Genomic DNA, 24,206 nt, shown 5'->3' with positions numbered 1-24,206 from the left:
CTTCAAGTTGTGATTCTTCGCCTGTTTTTTACATCAACCACATCACTGTTTACATTATCAAGTACAGCTTCTTTAGCTGGCTTAAAAAAGTGTCAAGCTTGCACATATTCTTTTGTTGACTTGTTCGCTCTTCTCTTTCTTTTTTGTGCTTTACTTTTATGCTTGTATTCCTTAGTAGCCATTTTGCAGAAGAAAAACTGGCAACAATACAAAATATGAGGATGAACTGAGTGCTTTAGGTTCATGTTTTCATGATTGACAGCAACTCGTGACCTAATAATGTTGTCATGGTAAGCATTTACAGCTGCAGTACGAAGTCCTAAAATCTATACTTCTAAATATTTTTATGTTTGGATCCCAATTTTAAAAAACAAACACAAAATAGTATTTGTAATATTCCAGATATGAAAAAAAATGCAAAAGTACAGAAATATCTTGGACCCCCCCCCTCAATTCCAGGCCCCTTAGCTTAAGCCTACTCAGCATAATGGTTCATCTGCTACTGGCCCAGTCTTTGCTCTTAACAAAGGAGAGAAAAATCAGTTCTTCCTCAGTTTTGAAATCAATCCAGCAGAATTATGAAGTTGAGTGCAATGACAATACAATGCATATTCAACCCTGGACAGATTTCTACGCCATGTATTTCACAGCCTCAGATCAAAACATGACAAGGAAACCACTCAAGCATCAACCTTCCTCAGACGAACAAGCACCCCTGGGTGTTAAACATCACGGAGGTGTTTATCTGATGGACCTGAGAGCAACAAGAACTTTTAATAAAATGAGTGAAAAAGCACAACGCCAGCCAGCACGTACAGAAGTGAACCACTTTTTGCTGTGGTCTGCACAGCTTATTTTCTTTGATCAGTTCACAGGGGTGAGCGACAATGCCTTTGATAAATACAGGACTAAGCTTTCTGCTGAAACTCTTGTTCCCATATTTTAATATCAGCACATTCACCGAGTTAATGATTTTAAATGAGAATGCAAGTTGACAAGCGAGTTGAGAAAATTAAGGCCAAAAGATCAAATTGCCATTGATCTGTCTGACTTCTTTTCTGGCCAATTACATCAGATTTTTCCCCGCCATGAGCTTTCTCCTCATCCATAAAGCTCTAATTCATCAGAGGCCCGAAGAATACAGGAGCAACATCCACCTGTTCTATTACATTCAAAATGTATTCAACATTTACCACTAACTATTCTTTTGTGATTTCATATGGGCTTGCAGTTGATCAACTAAATTTGAAAAAAAAACAACTGATACCTGTAGCAAATCTGCATTAAAATTTAGATATCCTGAATATCATATTCTCAAGCCCCCGTGTTAAAAGTCAAAATTTCCCAAGTGATATTCCTCTGAATGTGTGGAAGTTATTACCCTTGGAGGTGAGATGCACAAACTTTAATGTGGATACCAGACAAGCCACAGAAGCACAAATGAGTGAAACCAGCATGGAAGACGACATCAGGAACAACATCCAAATTTCAAGATACCAAACTCACAACCCAGATACTGAACTTCCTGGACACAAGAATGCCAGTTTTGGAGGCAGCTCAAGATTTCAGGACAGGAAATGTCCAAATGCAACACTTATTTCTGTAGGTTATGGTCCACCCTCAACGTTATCACAGTTATGTTTCACAATCCTTCCAAAATCCCGCTGTCATGCAAACAATAATCCATTAGTTAGAAGAAAGGGAGATCACTTTCCCAAAGGAGAGGGCATCAGCTGCAAGTGTCTTCCACTTTGAATATGTCGCCATTTTGTCACCAGATCTTTCTCCTGCCGTGTGCAAGGTTGCTTGATCATTACCATAATAGATTTTCCCAATGGTGCACACACTTTGTCATCTTCGCAACCACTCCAAATAAAGAAAAACGCTCCTTTCAAACAGAGGTCATCAAAACAACAAGGAACCTAGGCAGCAAAGCTCGTCCATATGTTTGAAGAGAAAATCATCACCTTTTTACAAGCTATTGGTATTCCAAACAAATTACAAACCAGAAATTTTCCAGACCACAACATCCCATGACCAACCAATTTTTGTTTGCCCAAAAAATATAAATTTCATTCTTTTTTTTTCAAACTTTATTTAAGATTTTTGAACAGTATACAATTTATAAAAACGACAAAAACCCCTCCCCACCCTCCCACCTCTTCATCCAGCTCCCTTAAGGGGAGCCAAATAAAAAAACAAAACAGAGAGTATACAATATTCCAAAGTATTTCCGAATTAAAATATTCCAAATAAGACCCATATTTTAAAGCAAAAAAGGAATAATTATCATGCAAGTTACATGTAATCTTTTCCATAGCAATACAATTCTCAATTCATTAGCCAATGTGGTATATTAATCTCTACATTATCTTTCCAAGTAAGTACTAGCTACACATTTTTTGTGCTACAGCCAACACTAAGCGTACAAATGCAATCTGAAATTTATCCAACCCCAATCCCTTCAAAGAGACCATATAACCCAAATAAATAAATAGATAAATAGAATTCAATGGGTCTAATGGTAATTTAAATAATTTTTCAAGAACCAACCTAATTCCTTCCCAAAATAGTTTAACACAAGACCAAACGTCATGTAAAAAAGTTCCAAGACATAATCCACATCTAAAACAAGAATCCAAATTATGAAACCCATATTTTTTTCAGTTTCTCTGGAGTCAAATATAACTGATGTAAAAATTTATAATTAACCATTCCATATCTTACATTCATCAGTTTAGTAACACTTTCGTGACACGTAACTTCCCAATTCTCTTGGGGGATAATTCAAGTTAAATCACTTTCCCATTTAGCCCTGGATTTCTCCCATTCTGGTTTATCCATACTGTCTTGTATCAACTGATACATATCTGAAATTTAACCTTTCTTTGGTATAGAGGAAAGCAAAGATTCAAATTTCATCAATATAGGTAAATTCATCTCTTTACCATAATTATCTTTTATCAGAGCTCTGAGTTGATAAAACACACAAAGAATTTACAGATATATCAAATTTCTCCCTCAAATGATTAAAAGAAACTGTCCTTCTTCAAAACAGTCCTGAACTATCTTTATACCCTTAGAATTCCATCTCTTTAAATGATTATTCAACATTGAAAAAGGAATAAGCTGATTATGATACAATGGGGGTTGAACTGATCATTTACCCTTCGATCCTAAAACCATATTTCTTTTAATCCATATCTTTAGCAAAGGTTTTAATACCAGCATATAACATTCCCGCAATAAGTTCATATTCCACTTAAATATAAACTGGTGTACCTCAACTTCAGAAATACAAGCCATTTCCACTTTCACCCAACTTGGGCATTGGTCCATATCCATCAATCTACTAACAAATTTCAACTGAGCTGCTTCATAATAATTTTGAAAATGAGGTAACTGAAGTTCACCTAATGCATATTTCCATGCAAGTTTGTGTAAAGCTACTCATGCAAATTTTCCCTTCCATAAAAACTCACGCACTGCTCTATTCAGATCCTGAAAAAAAAACCTTTGAAAGTAAACATGGCATCGAATGAAACAAATATTGGAATAGAGGAAAAATATTCATTTTAATACAATTTACTTGGCCAATTAATGTAAATGGAAGATCTTTCCATTTAATCAAATCCATTTTAATCCTTTTTAAAAAAGGAAAATAATTTAATTTATATAAATATTGATAATCTGCATTTACTATTACTCCTAGATTTTTAATTCTATCTGACCATTTTAATTTTATAATATTTTTATATTCTGAATAATCTCCTTCCTCAGCTGGCAATATTTCTCTCTTATCCCAGTTTACTTTATATCCAGACTCTCCAATTTTCAACAATCTTGCTAATATTTCAAAGACTGCTCCAGTTCTGTCAAATACACCAACACGTCGTCTGCAAATAAATTAATCTTGTATTCATCATCCGCAATTCTCAACCCTTTAATCTTATCATTCTATCGTTTTGTCTTTTCTAATGGTTCGATAGCCAAAGCAAACAAGGCTGGTGATAATGGACAACCATTCCAGGTTGATCGCATCAATTTAAATGGTAAAGAAGTTTGACTATTTGTCACCACCCTAGCAACTGGATTTGTATATAGAGCCTTAACCCAACCAATAAAATAAGGGCCAAAATTAAACTTCTCTAACACCTTAAACAAAAAAATTCCACTCAACCCTATCAAAAGCTTTTTCCGTGTCCAGTGGTTGGGTTGCTGTCAAGATGCATTGACCAATGTTATCAGTCTAAGAATGTTATCAGACACGTTTCTATTCTTAATAAAGCCTGTTTGATCTATATGAATCAAATGAGGTAAATATTTAGTAAATCTGTTCGCTAACACTTTACTATAATTTTATAATCTACATTTAATAAAGAAATAGGTCTATATGAAGATACTTTCAATGGGTCGCTATCTTTCTTTGGAAGCACAGTAATTATAGCACTTGAACAAGATTCCAGTCACAACTGATCCTCATTTATTTGCTGCAATACCTCTCCAAATTCAGAGGATAAATCTTCATAAAATACTTTATAAAATTCAACTGAAAATCCATCAACCCCTGGCGACATTCCATTCGGCATCTCCTGTATAGCTTCTTTATAAATGGAGCTTCCAATTCCTTAACCTCCTCCTCCCCTAAAACAGGTAATTTTAATTTAGATAAATAAGATTCAATAGAACCAACATCCTCCTTTCCCTCAGAAATATATAATTTTTGATAAAATGAATAAAACTGATCATTAATTTCCTGAGGTTTAGAGGTAACTATTGAATTATTTTTAACAGCATTAATAATTTGCGATGTCTTTTCCATTTTTAATTGCCATGTTAATACTTTGAGCTCTCTCACCCAATTCATAATAGTGTTACTTAGATCAGTGAATTAAATGCTCATACTGGTGTTTGTAATGTATTATAACGTAATTTCAACTTCGTTAAAGCAGCTTTTTTTTATTTTCTGTAACACCTTTCTGAAATTCCTTCTCCAACTCAGTAATTTGCTTCTCCAAGGTTAAACTTTCCACCAGAATTTTTTTTTTAAACTTTCGTAGTGTAGCTAATAATTTGCCCATGCAAATATGCTTTCAAAGCATCCCACAATACAAAATCACGACTTACTGAATTAGTATTCTCAGTCAAGAATAAAGCAATCTGTTCCTTAACAAAAGTAATAAACTCTGGTTTCTTCAGTAGCATTGTATTGAACCTCCATCTATAAGACAATTGCATCACTTCTGGACTTGCACAGGAGAAGAACAACATAGAATGATCCGATATAACTTGGCTTTTATATTCAGCCTGTAATATTCTACCTTGTAAATGTGCCAATACCAAAAAAAAATCTATTTTAGAAAATGAATCATGTCTAGATGAATGAAAAGTCTGTCTGTAGGATTTATTCTCCTCCAAACATCAATTAAATTCAAATCTTTCATCAGAGCTCCTATTTCTATTGCAGTCTTTGATTTCTTTATACTTTTCAGAGATCTATCCAATAAAGGATTTAAAACACAGTTAAAACCTCCCCCAATCAAAATATTTTCATTCGCCTGATTTAACAATGAAAAAGCATCCGTCATGAACCGTTCATCGTCCGCATTAGGTGCGTAAATATTTAACAAGGTCCATGATTCAGCAAAATTTTACAATTCACCATCAAAACCCTCCCTGCATTCCCTTCAAATAAGTCCAATTCAAACTAATTTCTTATGAACTAAAATTGCTACACCCCTCGCCTTAGAATTAAAAGAAGAAAACATGTGACCCACCCACTCTCTCTTCAATTTCAAATGCTCTTTTTTCAGTCAAATGTGTCTTGCAAAAAAAAATATCAACTTCATTTTCTTTATGTAAGCCAATACTCATTTACGCTTCATGGGATTATTCAATCCCTGAACATTAAAAGTTACCAAACTCAAATTAGACATTTCATTAGTAATAAACGCCACACTACTATAAAATTGCTCCCCTTTCTAATTCCCTTAATATTATGAACCCTCCCCCTATATAAAAATTCCACAAAGTCCAAACAAACTACTAAAAAGTAGTAACTTCCTAAAAATCTGGGTGTGGTAAAACCCACTAATGGCAGATGAGTATAAGGTCTCAGTGTCATCCACCACCACCCCCCCCCCCAGTCAGACTTTCATAAAGTACATAATCAAATATATTCAACCTGATGATTCCAGTCCTAATGATTGTTCCGGGTCTTCAATGTCAAAAAGACATTGTATCAATTCAACTTTCCTTCCATTCTTTCCATGTTTCCCATTCTTCCCATTTACCCTCCTTTGAGGCGATAATAATGGCGACCGTCCACTTGCTCATAGATCTGGCAGAAAATTAGCAAAAATTAATGCATCATGGTCATTTAAAAAAATTGAGATTGAAAATTCCCATAAAAATTTTCAATACAGCAGGGTAACAAAGTGCAAATTTATAACACTTTTGCCACAATACTTCTTTAGCTGAATTAAATTCTTAGCGCCTTCTACTAACTTTTTGACTCAGATCAGCATAAAAAAACACTCTGTTATTTTGAACCATCATTGGAGTTTGATTTTGCCGCGCCTTCTGCACCGAAACTCGTAGTATTATTTCTCTATCCTGATATTTCAGACAAAACTGTTCAAAACTGTTCACAGTAGTTGACCTGGAAACATTTTTTTCTTCAATGCTCTATGTGCCCGGTCTAGCTCCAGACCAACTGAAAAAATTCATTGCCCACTACCTCAGAAATCCATTTGTTAAAAAACTTTACCGGATCTGAACCTTCCATATCTTCCGGGAGATCTACAATTTTTACATTATTTCTTTGTCCTTGGTTCTCTAATGAATCAATCTTCAGTAATTCCTTCTTCTGAAACCCCCAATCCACAAGAGTCCTCCACTTTTTCCATTTTTTCTCTATGATGATCCACTTGATTCTTACACATTCAAAAAAAGCTTCAATTTTAAAAAAAATTATCCTGCACAGTATCCACTGTTTTTATAATATCTACTAACATTACTTTTAACTACAGTCATATCTTTCTTCATAGAAGTAATCTCTTAACACATATTATTCATTTTAGTTTTCACTTCCATAAATCCTTGATTTATCTGAGTAGACATCTGCATTGACATGTTTTCCATTTGATAAGCAATCCCTTCCAATATTGTAAACACAGAATCCAGTCCATGTTCCATCATTTCCCCTTGAGGCCTACCTTCTCTGGTCCCAGTCCCCGTATATTCTTCCTGTATTGATTCCAGTAATGCTGTGCTTTCTTCCTCTTCTGATACAGTGGTTCCTCTTCTCGTGTGGCTACAGGTCTGGATACCTGTCAACAGCACGCCGACCTAGTCAGCCCGCTGACTTTCAGGCTCCCCCACAGCCCACACCTTTTCTAATAGTTCTCGGACTCGTGGCACACCATGCATGCCCGGAAGAGTCACCCACTGCGCAGGTGCGTCTTCCGACGCTACACTGCATGCCCCTAGACTACCAGGCATGACTGCGGGCTCGTTAGTCTGTCCCCGCTTGGCCAATCTGCCCAGGTGCATGGGGGAGCGAGTCAGGGCCAGCCGAGCTCATCACAGAACCGGCACTATCTTGCGAACGCACGATCAGCACCGGTGTAATACTCAGCCGAGCAGGGGTGCTTTGAGGCTTGGGAACTCCAGTCGATGACTTCGTGGCTTCAACTTGGTAGGTAGGCCTCAATTCTTCAACACTTTTATAAGGTAATTTCTTTTGTAACTGAGTCTTTGATTTCTTCACATTTGTAGCCATTGCAATCCTCCACCATTCCAAAGTCTGTAAAAAACTATTTTTAACCACTTTTACAGGTTTTAAAATTGGGTATTTATTTCTAACTGGGGAAAGGTGGAACTACACGTCTTCCCTCTACGCTATCTTGCCACGTTCCACCCCCCCCCCCCCCCCCCCCCCAGAAATTTCATTCTTGAGCAAAGTTTGTGAATTCTGCAATTGCCAATCATGGTTCTTCCACTCCTTACAACCTGTGGGTAGAAGAATCCAAGGGTTCTATGCAGATTCTCAATTGCTATTTCAACAAAGATGCTGTCAGTCGTGCTTGAGTCCATGAGGCCTGACCATTTTCTGTCCCTTCTGCACTTGAGAAAGGGTAGAGGGTGAATCAAGAACTGAGATGTACAAAAGACAGTTGTGGGGGGGGTGGGGTCAGAGAGAAGGACATTAGCAAGTTTGAGTCATTTGTCTCGGATGACTTTTGCAATGGATTCATAGGATATTGTAATCTCCTCGAGTATATCATGGACCTGATTCAAAGGGGAATCCATAATGTATGGTTGATAGCCTGCACCTCTTAGAATGAAAACTCATTTGATGCCTAATGCAAGTGTCTAATCTGTCCCTTAATAGGGAAATCACCAAGGCCTCTAACATGATGCTGCAATGCTCGAGACAGGCTAATTCATTCTCAGTGTACATATGCACAGTGAAGCAGAGATGCCTGCCAATAACACATGCTGCTCCAGAAGCATCTCCAAAGTACCAAGCACCCAAAAAGTCCAGCAGTTGAACGAAGTCCATGTAAAATTGTTACATTACTATTGTTTTCTCTCCACCCCAGTATAGAATAAGAGGCAAAAGATGAAATCAAAACCTCTCCTTTATTTATCAAAAGTTAATGGAGGGAGACAAGTCCTGTGATGATGTATTCTCAGGCTGAATAACTTCCTGAGAGGGATTCAGCAGCCTGCTGCCAGTGAAGGGAGATCAAGGATTGGCATATCCTTAACTTGGTCCTAATTCAAGATTATCTGCATGCATATAGTTTTTTTTTAAAATCCTTCCCTGCATGTCCATGAGTGTTGAATGACATGTGGCTAAATAAGAATCTTAGTCACCAAACAACAGTGGTGCTCTCCAATGATTGGTCTTCACAAACCATTTCCGGATAGAATGTTGGACAATGGCTGGAGGGTGACACATCCACTTTCATCCCAATTCTTTTCTATGTGTTCTCTTCTGCAAACATAAAATGAAAGTTTAACGAGATGCACCAAAACAGATGAATAGAGAATATGTATTAATGGTGACTATGAGATAGATGATGGACACTACATTACCTCTACTCTAATGGTGACCCAGCAGAAGGAGACATGAGGCAATCCTGAGAGGGGCAAATATGCACCTGCAAGGCGAGTTGATGCAAGGAGTCATGTTCAGGTACAGATCAAAGATTTGAACGCATTGGAATGTCATATATATCAGGTTTTAGGTTAACCAACAACTTTGTCCAGCTCTCCTGAACCAACGTGATCATTAAACCATCTGTGGCATTGCATTCAAAACTAGGACCAGCTTCGTACATCAGTGACAAATGGAACACCCATCCTTGTTGGGTGCCAAAATGCTGCTTCTTCCTTTATTTGAGCCTTTCCAGCTCCCAGGAAGAGTCAATGAAGAGTCACTGAATCCTGGAGGAGCCTTAATATAACTACTGTCCATATTCCAAGCTTGTTGCTTTGTGCAGTCAATGCCAAGATCCATCAAGTTTCATCTTCACAGAAAGATTTTAATTAGTCAAGTTGAAATAAAGCCCTGCACACCAACACCATGCTTGATCAGCTGAAATACGATGTGAAAATTGGAAATGTTACCATTGAATTAAAATGCACAGTGGAAATTTGAGCCTGCCCTCTTCCCCACCCCATCACATGCCGACTCCCTATTTATGAGGAATGTAAAATTCATCTTTTTAATTCAGTGCTAAAAATGGGCAATGATGGATACTTAACAAGTCTCAGATTGCTTTCTGTTTCAGATCAGCTCAGGTTTTCTCCCTACAAACCACAAATGTCATTGAAAATGTTAACATTTGTAATCTGAGAAATGGTAATTCATTTGAAAAAGCAACTCAGAAATTCGATGTTTTCAGATTCCTGACACAGGCACATTCCTCTTAAAGTAACTGCCATTCAGATTGACATATCAATTTTAAATTAAGTTGACAAGTGATCACAACACTAATATTTTTGCAGTGCCCTTCTCTTGGATATTAATTCTTCTGGTCAGAGAAAGCTGCATACGTTCAAAAGGGCCACTAGATTTCATCCAATTTTTCAGCAGGGATATTGCCCACACTGCTGTGAGTGGGAACAAGGGTTGAAAAATTATAACAATGCTCAATGCCAGTACATTTGCCACTTCTTGCAGATGCATATTAGTAACTAGTACATGACCTTTGAAACATACACTGATACAATTACTTACGGTCATTTAATTTATGGATGCCACAGGTTCAAGGATTTCCAAATGTAACAAAGTAATAGCTTGCATTCCCGAACTTACCGCAATCATCATGTTACCCAAATCAAGTGCTCCCAACGTGCTCATGTTATGACAACAATGCAGTGCCCTTCTTCTCGATACTAATTCTCCGTGTTCACATCGATATAGGTAATTCAATGCCCTTCATTTCTCAGAAGAAATGTCCTCAAGTGATAGTTTTCTTACTTTCTTCAGAATAGTACAGGATGTAAATATTAAGAAAGCTTTGTTACTTCTTTTGACTTCAATAAATTTCACTGGTCAGTTCAGCATCTAAATATCAAAATTCACCAAGTACAAAATTACAAGAATGTACCAAACAAAACATTTGCAAACAATGGATTGAGGACCCATTGCATGTTGCAGACTGCATCTTACAGTTGCTCCCATTGGGGAGGAGATACAAGAGTATCAGAGCCAAGACCACCAGGCTGTAGAACAGTTTCTTCCCATGGGCAGTCAGAATGGTCAATGACCAAAGGGACTGCTCTCACTAACCATCCAATTCTCTCAAATATACAAAGCAATATTTATTCATTTAATTGTATTGATTAAATACTTGCACTGTATATGTATTGATTGACTGTTACGCCTGGTTGTGTGTCTACATGCTTTCCACTGAGAACCGGAGAAGGCTGTTTTGTCAGGTTGTATTTATATAGTCACATGACAATAAAACTCGACTTGAATACTGAGAAGACAAGAGCACCAAGCAAGATCAAAGCTGATTGTACATGCTTTCAGAAAGAAAACAAATCCACACAATGAGAAAATTTGAATCTATTCTCATACCTCACACAATCTGTTAATCCACCCTTCAGCACTGGCCAAGATGAAGTACTTAAAGGTGAGCAATTTCCCCACCCTTCAGGGAAAAGAAAACACATTTTAAAAGACTCGAGAAAATGTGCCTTTAGTGATCAATTTTTTTTTGTGGAGAGGACATCAAGAAGTAAATTTTAAGTGAACAGAAAAACATTATGTGCAGCCATGATAACTGAAAATGCACAGAGTTTGATTCTACAGCATCCGGGTAACATCTCCGCACATGGAAACTGGCAGGGTAGAAAGCATAAATATCCAAATTCAAGAGAGTGAAGACTTTCAATAAAACAATCTGTTTTTGAAGGCCCATATTCTCACTTTTCATAATCAATGACCTATATATCTCTAGCAACGGTTTGAAAGGACCAGGAGCATCTCCTTCGCACAAGACATTCATGCTCGAATTTCTCCACCCCGTCAAGGGAGGGAACTCATTAGAATTCAGGACCAGTATATTTGGGGGAAGGATGAAAGACACAAATGGCAAAATTAGGGAGGACAATGAATTCTGAAGGATATTAACCAGAAAAAGAGGGAACCATGACATGTTTGGACAACTGGAATCAAGGGAGGAGGAATCTGACAAAATCCACAAAAGAAATTTTAATAATTCGGACAGCATTCATGGGTAATGAAATATTCTTGATATTTACGGTGAAGGAGAATGCAGAGACTTTCTATATCAGGAACAAGAGGGTGGGGAGAGAAAGAGCCGATCACCTGAGGGGTAAATTGGTCACATGCATGTGGAGGAGGTATTCTCATCAACTATTCAACAAGGAGAGAGGAATTAAGGATTCAGGGAGGGTCATGTAAATTATTTGGAATGAGTCAGTGGAAAAATGATGGTCCTGGATGTCAAAGATGCACTGGGGGTTGATAAACATCCAAAACAAGCTATCTATTTTGGCCTGCTATGGAGAGAGAGAGAGAGAGAGAGAGAGAGAGAGAGAGAGAGAGAGAGAGAGGGGGGGGGAGAGGGAGAGAGAGAGAGTGACAAATACTTTTTTTCATCTTTTTAGCCATAGGTAAAATGCTGAAAGACTTGAAGGTAGCTCAAGTTTCTTTATTTAAGGGTAGGAGGGAAAGGCCAGGGAAGCACAAGACAGTGAGCCTCAGGTCAGTGGTTGAGAAATTATCAGAGAAAGTCTAAAAGAATGGATTTGTGGGGGAATTCCCTCCTCACTAATTGAAGATTTTTTTAAAAGTTTCATCAGAGTGTCAATCAGAAAGAAAGTCAGGCTAAGACTTGGCAGATGTAATTTAATCCAAGCAAGCATGAGGAAGACAAATTGGGCCAAGGCAGATGCAGTAAATGCAATGTTGTTGAAGGGAGACACCTTGGGGTTCAAGTCCATAATTCCCTCAAAGTAACCACACAGATAGGGTAACAATTCCATGTGACAGGAAGCACAATACTTGTTCTTTCATTTTTTTCCCCAGCCCACCATTCGGGGACCCAGACAACGTTTCTGGGTAAACCAGTGGTTCACTTGCAATCTAATGTACTACATTCGGTGGTCACAAGGTGGACTCTACACTGGATAAACCAAAGACATGCCAGGCAAGGCTTCCTGCTCTGCAGCTTGCAACCTCCACTTTTCCTTTGCTGGTGTTCTTTTGTTTATAATCTCTCACTAAGCACTTGCTGGGAAAACACCAGTCTTTAAAAGTGGAATTTCTTCCCTCTAACGGGTAAAGACATACCTTCCTGAATGTGCCATGGCTGGCTCCAAGGCGCCGATTCAAACCTTTCTCAGGGAATGATAATCAGCAGAGCTCAGTATCCCTCCACCTGACCTGAATGTACAGCCGCTGCAAGCGGCTGGTTAGGGGCGGGCTGATGATGGCATCAGCCCACAACCCATCTCCCCACTCAACCCTCTCCCTGCAAGGCGGGGGTGGTGAGCAGGAGCCACCGGGGCAGTGGCAGCCCTCGGGAAAGCAGGAGCTGTCAGGGGGCAGCCAGTGCAGGCTGAGACAGCCACACCTGCCCGCTTTGTCCTTCGGGGCTGCTCTCTGCAGCTCACAATACACCAGAGTAATGGCCATCTTCCCTACCCATAATCCCCCACACAACTGGAACTGCATTCCTAGAACAGTTCCAGCAGTGTGGGGGATTCTGGGTAGGGAAGATGGCCATTGCTCTGCCATGCATTTCTGACGGGTAGCGCTATGGCATCAGTTGTCCTGCCTCCAATCAGCTTGAGAGGGCCCTATGAGGTGCCTCTCAATAAGAATGGGACATTGGAGCAGCCTTTTAGGGCTGCTGTCAGAAAGGGATGGTTAAAGTTTTCGATCCATTCTTGTAACCAGCCTCCAAGCAGAGGCCTGACATGAAATGGCCTACTGACTGCTCCTGTTCATGCATTGACCAGTTAACTCAGTTTTATCCTGTAGGAGGTCTCCCTGCAGATTAACTTGGATTTTTGGTCTCCTTCCTACTTATACCCAAGTGTATTAGCTTGAAATGTTCATTTCTTTTTTCTTCCCACAGATTCAAACATTTTCTGGTATTATTTTTGATTTCAAAATCTAAAGTTATGTTTGTTTTATAAGTCATAGAGCACACTTTCCTTCATAGTTCACCATAGAATAAAAAGGTTACGACATATGTTGCAACTTAAAATAAACACTCGTTAAATCACACACGAATCTTTGTGTGCAGATCTGATTGATACGCTATTAGAAGGATATCGTTGCATTGGAGAATGTGCAAAAGAGGTTTTAAAAATACTGTATATAATTGTATATGAAACAGTCATGCACATGGTATATTGTCAGCATCTTTTTTCCCCCATGATAGGAGCATCATAAACAAGAGGGCACATATTAAAGATGAGAGGAAGAAGAGGATCGGAAGGAAAGGACTTTATTTATATATTAATAGTAAATAGTTGACATCTAGAACTCTCTTCCAGAGGAGCTGGTGGAGCCTGATAAAAATCACTAAATTCAAGAGATCATTTGAACAGGCACTTGAATTGGCAAAGCAAGGGAGAATATGGACCTAATGTGGGCAAACGAGATTAGAGTATACTGTCCAAAAGTTCAGTATGAACGTGATGAGCCAAAGGGCCCTTTTCTATGTTGTACAACTCTGACTTCCTAAACATTTCTCTTTCCAGAGCAGGTAGCACCAATGCAAAATAAAGCGATCAGACTGACAGCAATATTATTTGCAGCAGTTGCTCAATTTTTCTGTTAGGAGCTCAGAAAGAAGATAGGTGGATCTTCCATTTTTATTAAGATGAAGGCAAACAATGATCAACTTGTACTTAATATTTTCAATCATGACCAACATTCTTTACAATCCAAGATAAATTTATTGTTTTCCCACAGACAAAATTAGAGAATGTCCCAAAACAAGCAGTGACCCGATTTCAGATACACATCTATGCACCTGTGGATCAATATTTAGATTATATATATTTAGACAATTGCCATAATTCATTGCAGAGGACATTCTAATAACCATTGCTACATTCCCCAATGTAGATGCCAGCTTGTAAAATTATGCACAAAACTCAATAAACTTAATCTCCATATCCTGTTAGCAGCAAATGCTGTACTTCAATTAAATGTTCAATCTTTATGTGTCAACAGTCATTCCAAATGAAATAAAGTAAATTTGTTGATGATAGAAAACAATCAACTACAGCCATTTTATTACCTCTTTGCATATCATGTACATATTTCTTCAAAGAGCTCAGATAAATACTGAACTAAGGCTTAATTGTTTCAAAAGTGAAAACAACTGTAGAATGATAAATTAAGCACTCTTCACTGACTTTCATTTGTACACCTTCATAAAAAAAATTACAAAGCAAAAGATGGCTTCAGGGATGTATTTTTTTTTCCCCATATTACAATCACAGATTCTCCCAAAGCTGCTACATTGAATAATGACGACAAAGGGACTGATCCATTTTGAAAATTACAGCAAGTTTTCACCTTGTCACACATTTAGAAGCTTCTTATTCTGGATAATGAGGAAGGGGAGCTTCAGCACACTATTGGAATTACAGCTGTAAATTAATCTTGCCGGTAAAAGGTGATGCCACGTCAATGATAAACTCCAAAGTACATTTCATAAACAGGCTTTGGCAAGCGATATGCATGTCAAATTATAAACGATGTACACTTCAGCATATCACCATAACCTGCAGGTTTTAAATATTCTGTTCATAAGGAGTCATTTAATATTGTAGTGGTGAGAGGCCCGATATAATTACTGTCACATTTGAAAAGGTCTCTACAGATACAAGTGATGAAATGGCCCACACGAATACTTCAAACATGAAATCAGAACATAATACCTTAAAGAATACTTCTTTGAAAAATTCTATTAATGCCTGATGTTTTTCTTTTTAAATTAATCTCGATAATGGATCCACAAAACAACATAGATCTTCAAACAGGGATACCACTAAGATTCACTCCAAATCAAATCTGTACATTTTTCTAGCTACAAGAACTAGTGTCTAAAATTAGTTTCCATGGATTTTCCAGGAAAATCAAATGAAATTAATACATAAAAGACCAATTTTGAAAATGTCTTGCTCACATCCACGTTGCTCAAGTCAGTCATGGCAACTCACAGCAGATTAGAGTTGAATAGCCTTAAGTATCACAGCCAAGCCTCACAGTGAAGCCTCATTGGGACTAGATCATAACATCATATTATTGCAACACATCAATAGATCCAATTCCTTTTAACTGGCAAGCCAATTATTTACTATACTTGTCCAACCAATAGGAATGGAAAGGGATTTTGCAAGGCAAGCACGGAAAGAAGTAGCTCCCATTCCAAAATTAAAACAGGATTTCTGAAAACATTATTGTTTTAATATTGTATAATAGAACAACAACACAGAAGTCAACAGAAGACTGAGCAATCCATGACATTATCAGTCTTCCTCTTGTATCCTACTGTTCCTTCTCCCACATAAATGCATTAAGGTGTTATTTGAATTCATTGCTGCTTCCAGCTTCAAACAATTCAATGACAGTGAGTTCCATCATTTGTCCAGTGTCATGTTAAAAAATCTCCAACCGATCTTCTTACTCTGATTTGAATTCACCAGAAGTTAAATGTTTCACTGCAGTTACTCTACCTGCTGATTGAATCACAGAACGTGGCGCACAAGGTGAGCTCGCTCACTGTGGCAGTGCAGTCTCTTTTTCCAGAACCCTGCCAATTTTTCTCTCCACATCCAACTCCACCTACAAGGGTGCTGTCCTTCCTTTTCTGAAAAAAAAATCTCATTGCTCATTTATTGCCGGGAGATTGAATCCAGACAATTCTTGAACTTGCTTCATACATCTCTTCAACACAATAAAAGTGAATGAGCCAAGACTCCTTCTTCAGGACCCTTTGCAAGGGCGTTGTTTTCACCCATGAATCTCCCAGTGCATAAAACTGCTTTTCTGCTAACAGATAAATAAAAGAAAACTGGAAAAATCCTCATGTCAACTTATAAAATTGAGAGTCGGCAGCACAATCAAATGAATAGGAATGCGATAGATGACCTGCAAAAAGCTGAGCTGCGAGATGTGAATAGCAGATGCAGAGGCAAAACAAGAGGTTAGTGTATGCACAGCAAACTCCCAGTGCAAACTCAACTTCTGCACAGCTGTATACCGGGCAGAAGTCTATCATGCATTGCCACCTGTTATGTAACACTAAGTATTCCAGACTCAACATTGAACTGCCAACATTTTCAAGCCCACATTTGCATCCCATTCCCCCACATACCTCTCAGGATGTGTTGCGACATATTTCAAGATATACATCTTATATCCAGATCGCTTTTCCTCTTTCCCAACAATGTCTCACCATCCAAAGAACAAGTTAATGTAATTTATTCCACCTCATGAAATGAACCATCTGCTCCAGTAACTTGCATGTACCATTAATCTTTGCATTTGGACATTTCTTGAGGTCTCCAAGAGGGAAACAAACTATGGCAGCAGGTTGAACAACTAAAACAAAAATAGTTAATGCTGATGACCTCAGATCAGCCACCAATGAAACAAAACAGCTTGGATGACATGAAAATGTTCATAAACCTTTGCATCTGGAGTATAATACAGGTCATCTTGTCTAAAAAAATGTTGCTCAACCTCTCAAATGTCCTCTGGAAATGTTTGAAGAATATTTTGATTCAGTAAATATTACAAAATATCATTTTCACTGATAGTTACTTGAAACCAATCTCAAGATTACAGATGTTATAACCTTAGTCGTGAATTATTTTTTCTGGTGTTCTACAGACCTACTGAATTCAGTGTTACAACAACTTAAGTGATGGAAATTTTCCCCTATTGATTCAAAAAACACAGTCAAAATAAACATAAAACAGCAAAAATGTATGGTTTCTTCCACAAGAGTTCATGTTAGAAAGTCTTTTTCGAGAAACAACCCTTTCATATCATGAGCGAGTTATGTCCTGAAATAGTGATGATCGACTTCAAGAAAAATTTTATGTCACTAACAAATACCAGAGACTTATCTACTAATTCTTGAACAATGAGCACACTACTTTAAAATAGACCCAACAATGAATGACGATGGGGTCATTGAACATCCAGTCCATAAATAAAACCCAGGGCAGACTGGACCTCCAATAATTCAATTTTTTTTTTCAAATTTACATCTGGGCTTTTATTTGCTACAGTACAATACAACATATTTCTATCAAATCCATTTCATTCTTTTCAATTAAAGATTTGCATATCTGGAAGCAAACTCAAAATCCTCAAGTGAAAGTAACAATATCTTAACCCTCCCCAAACTGGATGTTTGCTCAGAAACTCAGTTCTGAAAGACAAGAACTCAAAATGCTGCAAGCATGTAGAGGCATGCCCTGAATAACAGTTTTGTACAGCGCGGTTTATAATTTTAATATAGTAATAACCAAAAATTGTTAAATTCTATTAATTTTGCATAAACAACAGTGACAATAATTTAACATGTCAGCAACAATGCTTGCCGCTTGGTTGCATTCATTCAACTTCATTATTTCTTAACTTGTTTTAGTATCACTCTAGACTCAGACTCTAGAATTTGAGCGGGAAGGACATGACTCTCTGTAATATTTTAAGTGTGTTGTATAAAAGTGTACCTGAGGAATTATCAGTGTTTATTGGAAAAATCACCAATGCTTGCGATTACCTTATGGATGCTGAACCAAACATCGAGAGAAGCATTAGAGTTTGGCAAGAATTGCAAAATGCTATTCGAAGTTATAAAGATATGCATCATGGAAAAAAAGACTAAAGTGCAAACTACATGAGACAAGTATTTTCTTAAATAAATGTTCACTTATTGCCAATAAAGATATTTGTTATTTTTCAGTTTGTATATTCCTTTCCATAAGAGTTCTAGGTTAAAAAAAATTTTTAGAGGATAGGAATATAGTGCATTAAAATACATTGTAATAATGTTTTGAACAATGTGCTTTTCCTTAACACTGAACTTCTCTGAAATGCATTAATCGTGTTACACAAGGTACTTAATTTGCTTCAATGGAAATTCCCCAAAAACGATGATGTTCTTGAAGTGGAGAGCAGTCCAAACAAACTCTGAAAAGCACATGGTGCAGACCAGATGATAGCCTACTTTTAAACAATATCTTTACTATAGGTACAAGACAGAGCAATGTTTAAGTGCCATTTTTAGCTATGGTGGAGTTCATTGATCATATGGGATTGGCACCCAATCCAAAAGTTAGTATTTGATTGAATGCAACCTCAGAGCATCCCACACTGAATTTATGCTTCTGATCATGTGAACTCCAATAACTCACTCAAACGATTCCCCCAAAATTGCCACAGTGTGTTCATTCGTGTTCCTTCCCTCACAAAGAGGCACGAGAATAACAACACAATGTGACTTCTCCTGCTGAGTGGCTATTGCAAGTACACAGTTAAGAACAGCTTCTTGGAGCACTATTGATAACAAAATATGAAGTGGGGAAGCAAATTTTAAGTACGTATCAGAATTAAAATCATTGGGTGGGGAGGGGAGAAACAATGGATGCTGAAAATCTGAAAGTAAACAGAAAAAAATTGGGGATACCGAGCAAATCAAGCAACAACAAAAAAATCCACGAGGAAAGAAATCCTTGTTAATGTCACAGGTTGATGATGCTTCATCACCTCAGGTGTTTGCTTTGTTTTACTCTCTCTACTATTGCTGTCTGGCTTTATGGAATATCAAGTGTTACTTGTTTGAAGTTGAGCTCATAAAACGAACCTATAGAAATTGTAACTGAGACAGAATGCAAAGTCAACTCAGCTTCCATTCTGAATTTTAACAACAGAACATGCATGCATTTATTTTGGCAAATGTGGCCAATTTCACATTCTCCTGAAACCTAACCACCCTCGGGGTTCCTGGTCTGGGTTATATGTATTTAGTTCTCCACAAAAAGAAGCTGGAACACTTGGAGGAATCACACCAAGAATGTGAAAGGCCACACCCAAGGTCAGTGTTGAATCTCTGGCTCAGTGAGGCAGAAATTCTCCGAGGTGTAATACTATGCTGCCCTAATTAATTCAGTAAGTTGTCTCAGCATTGATGGGAGGAGACTTTGTTGTCACCACTTGACCACACGGCGTTCAATTCTGGATACCTTTAATTAGTACTTATTGTATATGGGTCAGCACAACATCGAGGGCCGAAGGGCCTCTTCTGTGCTTTAATGTTCTATGTTCTAATTGGGGAAGACAAAGGATTCAGTGAAGGTAAAACAGAGGTATTTGACTGGGTACCTGGGCTGAGCAATTACAACAGATAAATTAGAAGTGGGTATTGATACCAAATAAAATCAAAATGCTGGAGAAACTCAGCAAGTCAAGCAATGTACCTTATGTAGCAAAGATACATAGCCAATATTTTAGACTTGAGCCCTTCATCAAGGTATCAAAACATTGGTGATACATCTTTATATTTGCTGCATAAAGGACACTGCTTGACCTGCTGCATTTCTCCTGCATTTTGTCTTACTTCAATCACAGTGTTTGCAGACTCCCATGTTTCACTTCTTGATAATGTTCCTGTTAGAACAAGAGGCCAAAACACCCATTAGTGACAGTTATTTGGGTAATAAAAGAGGGAGAATTTGAAAATGATTTGTGGAAGTACCAGAAATAAAATTTCACCTCCAATGAAAAGAAATGAATTGGAAAGCAAAACAAGATGTGAAGATGAATATAAATTTAAAACAGGTATCAAAAGGATAAAAAGCTGGAAAAACAATTGAGGAAAATAGAAAAAAGTAGGGGAGTTGGACAAATGGGTTATTTTCCCCAAGACAAGATGAAACCTCATGGAGCAAGTTGATTCATTTCTGTAGTCAATTATTCTGTGATTCTTTCAAAGCAGAGAACTAGGTTCTCTCCGTTCTCCCACAAGGTTTACATTACATTGAACTGACAGTGGATTATTGCCTGTTCCAAAAAAAAATGAACTCACATTAAGTCCCAATTATGTTAATGGCCAAACTGACTTCCATCCTTTGAGTTAATTTGCCTGAATTTTACAGGATATTATCACGTAAACTGTGACCCAGCACAGAGATCCTGACGAGGATTACAAATTCTTCACCTTTGTTTACCCTCCAATCTACATCATTACATATTATGTCATTGACAGGCAGCAATTAACAGATAAAATAAAACACAAGCTCAAAATATTTGCCACCTCTGACTCCACCCAGGCTTTCTCCAGGTTTTCTGTTCAAAATAACATCAATGCAAATTTGTAGCTTTTAGTTCACTTAATTAAAATTTCATCTTGAAGATGATATCCATTTCCACAGGAGGCCACAAGATTTAGCTCAGCACTAAGAACATCTTGCAGAATGCTAAACTCCCTTAAATGCATATGAGAGTGCAAAGTGCAATAATGGCAATCATATCATGGCGAGTCCACCCCTTCTCAGCACCAAAGAAACATTTCATTGTACTGCTGTCTCTTAAGGAGCAATGAAGTAAACTTGAAGACAGAAAGTGCCATTCAAGAGGAGGTCTATGTAATATCACAAAAAACTTCAGACACCAATATTAACACATTTCCCTAAACAACAACAATCATACTTTTTGTACTGAGCCTAACATGGATAGTCTGTACCAGCATCGATTCCTTCTGATAGAATTCCAAAAGGATATATCAAAACACTTCCACTGCAGCATGTCAACTCAAGCTGTTGAAATCTATTTTGAATAAAATCTTGTTTCTTCCTGGTTTGGAATCAATCTTATTCAGGTTATAGTTTTTCTTTTGCTTTTAACTGTATTTGAGTACATGCATGTGCTTGTGACAGTTCCTGACATTTAAATTTAGACATACAGCATGGTAATGAGCCCTTTCAGCCTACAAGCTCGTTCCACCCAATTGACCTACACCCATGGTACATTTTTGGGAGGAAACCAGAGCACCTGAAGGAAACCCACGCAGACATGGGGAGAACTTATCAACTCCTTATAGACAACAATGAATTAGAGTCCCGACCGCAGCTGGCGTTGTTAAAATGCTCCGCTAACTGCAAAGCTAATCATACCACCCATATCATCTCATCTTCCATCCCCAAATCAGCAATTAAATTCACTAAGCACCAATCATCTCATTCCTGCTGGGGCAAAATGAATATTACATTCAGTCTTAGGAGTCTCTCCAAATCAAACCGTTAGATCTGCCGTGATCTTGGACATCTGAGAAAGATATGAAGCATGTTTCGTTCAGATGCTAAGATGTCACTCCAGGCAAACAGACAATTCCACATCAAGATTATTATGCCAATTAATACAGCAGTAAATTTCTTTTTTTTTTTATCTTTGGAGGCGATGTGAAACCAACTTTCCTGGCAGAAATTAAACCAGCACAGCATTAAAAAAAATCAGTCAGGTCTCATCCATTCTGGAATTGGAGAACTAATGAGCACCATGCTGTCAGCAAAGACACCATCCCACATTCATTTGAGAACCTTTGTTGAACTAAACACGTCAAAAAACCCAGATTAGATTTTTTTTTTAAAACCCCGACGCTAATGAACTTTTTTTTTAAAGTCATTTGGAGCCTTCATTTCTATTTACAATAACAAAAAATGAGTCCTGATAATTATTGAGAAGGTCGCCACATTTTATTGGCCAGTTCTGTGAACCTGAAAATAAAAATTAGACTTTTCAGGTCTCTGAGTTTAAAAGGATCTCTGAAATGCAACTAGCAGAATTTTGGACTGTTCATTCACAAGCAATTTATTTTTACTATGATCCTACTCACAGCCTGGAATACAAGATGACAGCATTACGTTTCCATCTGTGGCCGTGCACAATTTGACACCTTTGTAAGTGTTGCAACATGACAAATTGAAGATCAGCGATTTGCTGTCACAGCAGCACATTTCCTCCATTTATAATAGCTCCCCAGGTGCTCAAGTACTTAAAAAGCATAATCAAAACAGCAAAAAAAATACTCAGGAGATTTACATTGAAATTCAAATTCACTTGGAGCTCAGAGTGACCATTGTTCAAATATTGATATGATCAAATGAACTTTAATGCCATCACCAAAACAGAAAACAGAAAAAAGAGCATTTCACATAAAAGCAATTTCTCCCACTCTGCTGTAATTCGGCATTAAGTCTGAGGATCATTCAGAAATCCAATCAATCTGTAACTGATGCTCAGGGCAAGAAATTAACTTTTTAATCCATGCTCAGTAGGAGTAAAAATGTGAAAAAGTAAAGGGCTTTATAATATGGCCCAAGGCCATTCTAATCACAGACTCAGAATGATAATGCTGTAAAAGACAAGATTAAATGGCAAAATTCAAACACTATTTTCAACAAAAAATCAGAAAGCCTAATATTCTGATCACCATCCTTGAAACCAATGACACTGATTCTCCTCAAACTCTTAGAAGACATTTTTTTTGCTCCTCTCAGCCTCTACGAAAATCTTTTGCAACTGGTTGGCAGAAAATAAATTTGTATCACTGTATCTGAACACCAGCGTCACTCATTCCTTGAGGGGACTCTGAATGCAGAATGATCAAGCACTAATCAGGATCAAATCTTGATACCCACTTCTGCAAATCTTGATTCAAAATTTAAAGAGCCTTGGGATAAATTAAAATAGGTTTTCAAAGGGAAGTGTAACAATTGGGTTTTAAATTATCCAAAAAAGAACAGTCAGCCAAATCTTACTGTGGGAAAGAATACCACTAGTATTCAGCAAAAGTAGACGTGCAACCATGGAGACATTTTATTTTAAACAAATAAGCACATTAACATCTTGGATCAAGACATTGACTGAAAATTTGCCATCAATGCCAATCTCAGTCGAAATTTAGACTGGGCTTGTTCAGTTCTCGCAGTTGTGGCCTTCCATCCTATGATATGACCAGGGGAAGTCTGAAGGCAGATCAAGCATTTCCAACTGGATACTGATGGCATCAAAAACAATTCCCACCTCTCCCATGCAACATCCAGGTTTCCTTTTTGGTAATTTTGAACAAGTCGATGCTTCTAAATTTGGAGAATTTTTAAATATCTCTATAATGCTCTCCTCATTTACACCTATGGCCATGTGGCTTGGAAGGATAACAGCACCATCTACAAATTTTCTGATGATACCACAGTAGTGAGTGTACAAAAAAGGGGTGACAAGTCAGCATGCAGGAGGGAGATTAAAAATTTGGCTGAATGGTGTGCCAGCAGCAACTTTACACTCATTGTCACCAAAACTAAAGAGCTGATTGCCGACTTCAGGAAAGGAAAGCCTGAGGTATGCAATCTAGTGATCATTTGGAGATCAGAGATGGAGAGGGTGAGCAAATTCAAGTTCTTGGGAGTCACTATCGCAGAGAATCTCTCCTGGACCTAGCACACCAATGGCAACGTGAAGAAAGCATGTCAGCAAGTCTACTTCCTCAAGAGTTTGCAGAAGTTTAGTATGACATCAGAAACCCTAGCAAATTTCTACCGATGTGTGGTGGAAAGCATGCTGACCGACTGCATCATGATATGGGATGAACGATCAATACCCTTGAGCCCACAGACCTGCA

General features: G+C 37.8%; 1 protein-coding gene and 1 long non-coding RNA gene across 2 annotated transcripts in view; both read right to left on the bottom strand.

Moving 5' to 3' along the window:
- Window positions 1–24,206, bottom strand: part of LOC138763207 (contactin-4-like) — a 2,221,540-nt gene that overhangs the window by 2,144,384 nt on the left and 52,950 nt on the right. The window lies entirely within an intron of this gene.
- Window positions 8,628–10,571, bottom strand: LOC138762647 (uncharacterized). Its single transcript, XR_011357015.1, has 3 exons — window positions 10,331–10,571; window positions 9,106–9,170; window positions 8,628–9,004 (listed from the first exon to the last, which is right to left on the bottom strand). It is a non-coding gene; the product is annotated as an uncharacterized lncRNA (long non-coding RNA).

This window comes from Narcine bancroftii, chromosome 5 (assembly GCF_036971445.1).
Source record: "Narcine bancroftii isolate sNarBan1 chromosome 5, sNarBan1.hap1, whole genome shotgun sequence".
Classification (NCBI taxonomy): Eukaryota; Metazoa; Chordata; class Chondrichthyes; order Torpediniformes; family Narcinidae; genus Narcine; species Narcine bancroftii.
Note: the sequence above shows the minus strand (reverse complement) of the source record. Positions and strands in the feature narration are given on the sequence as shown.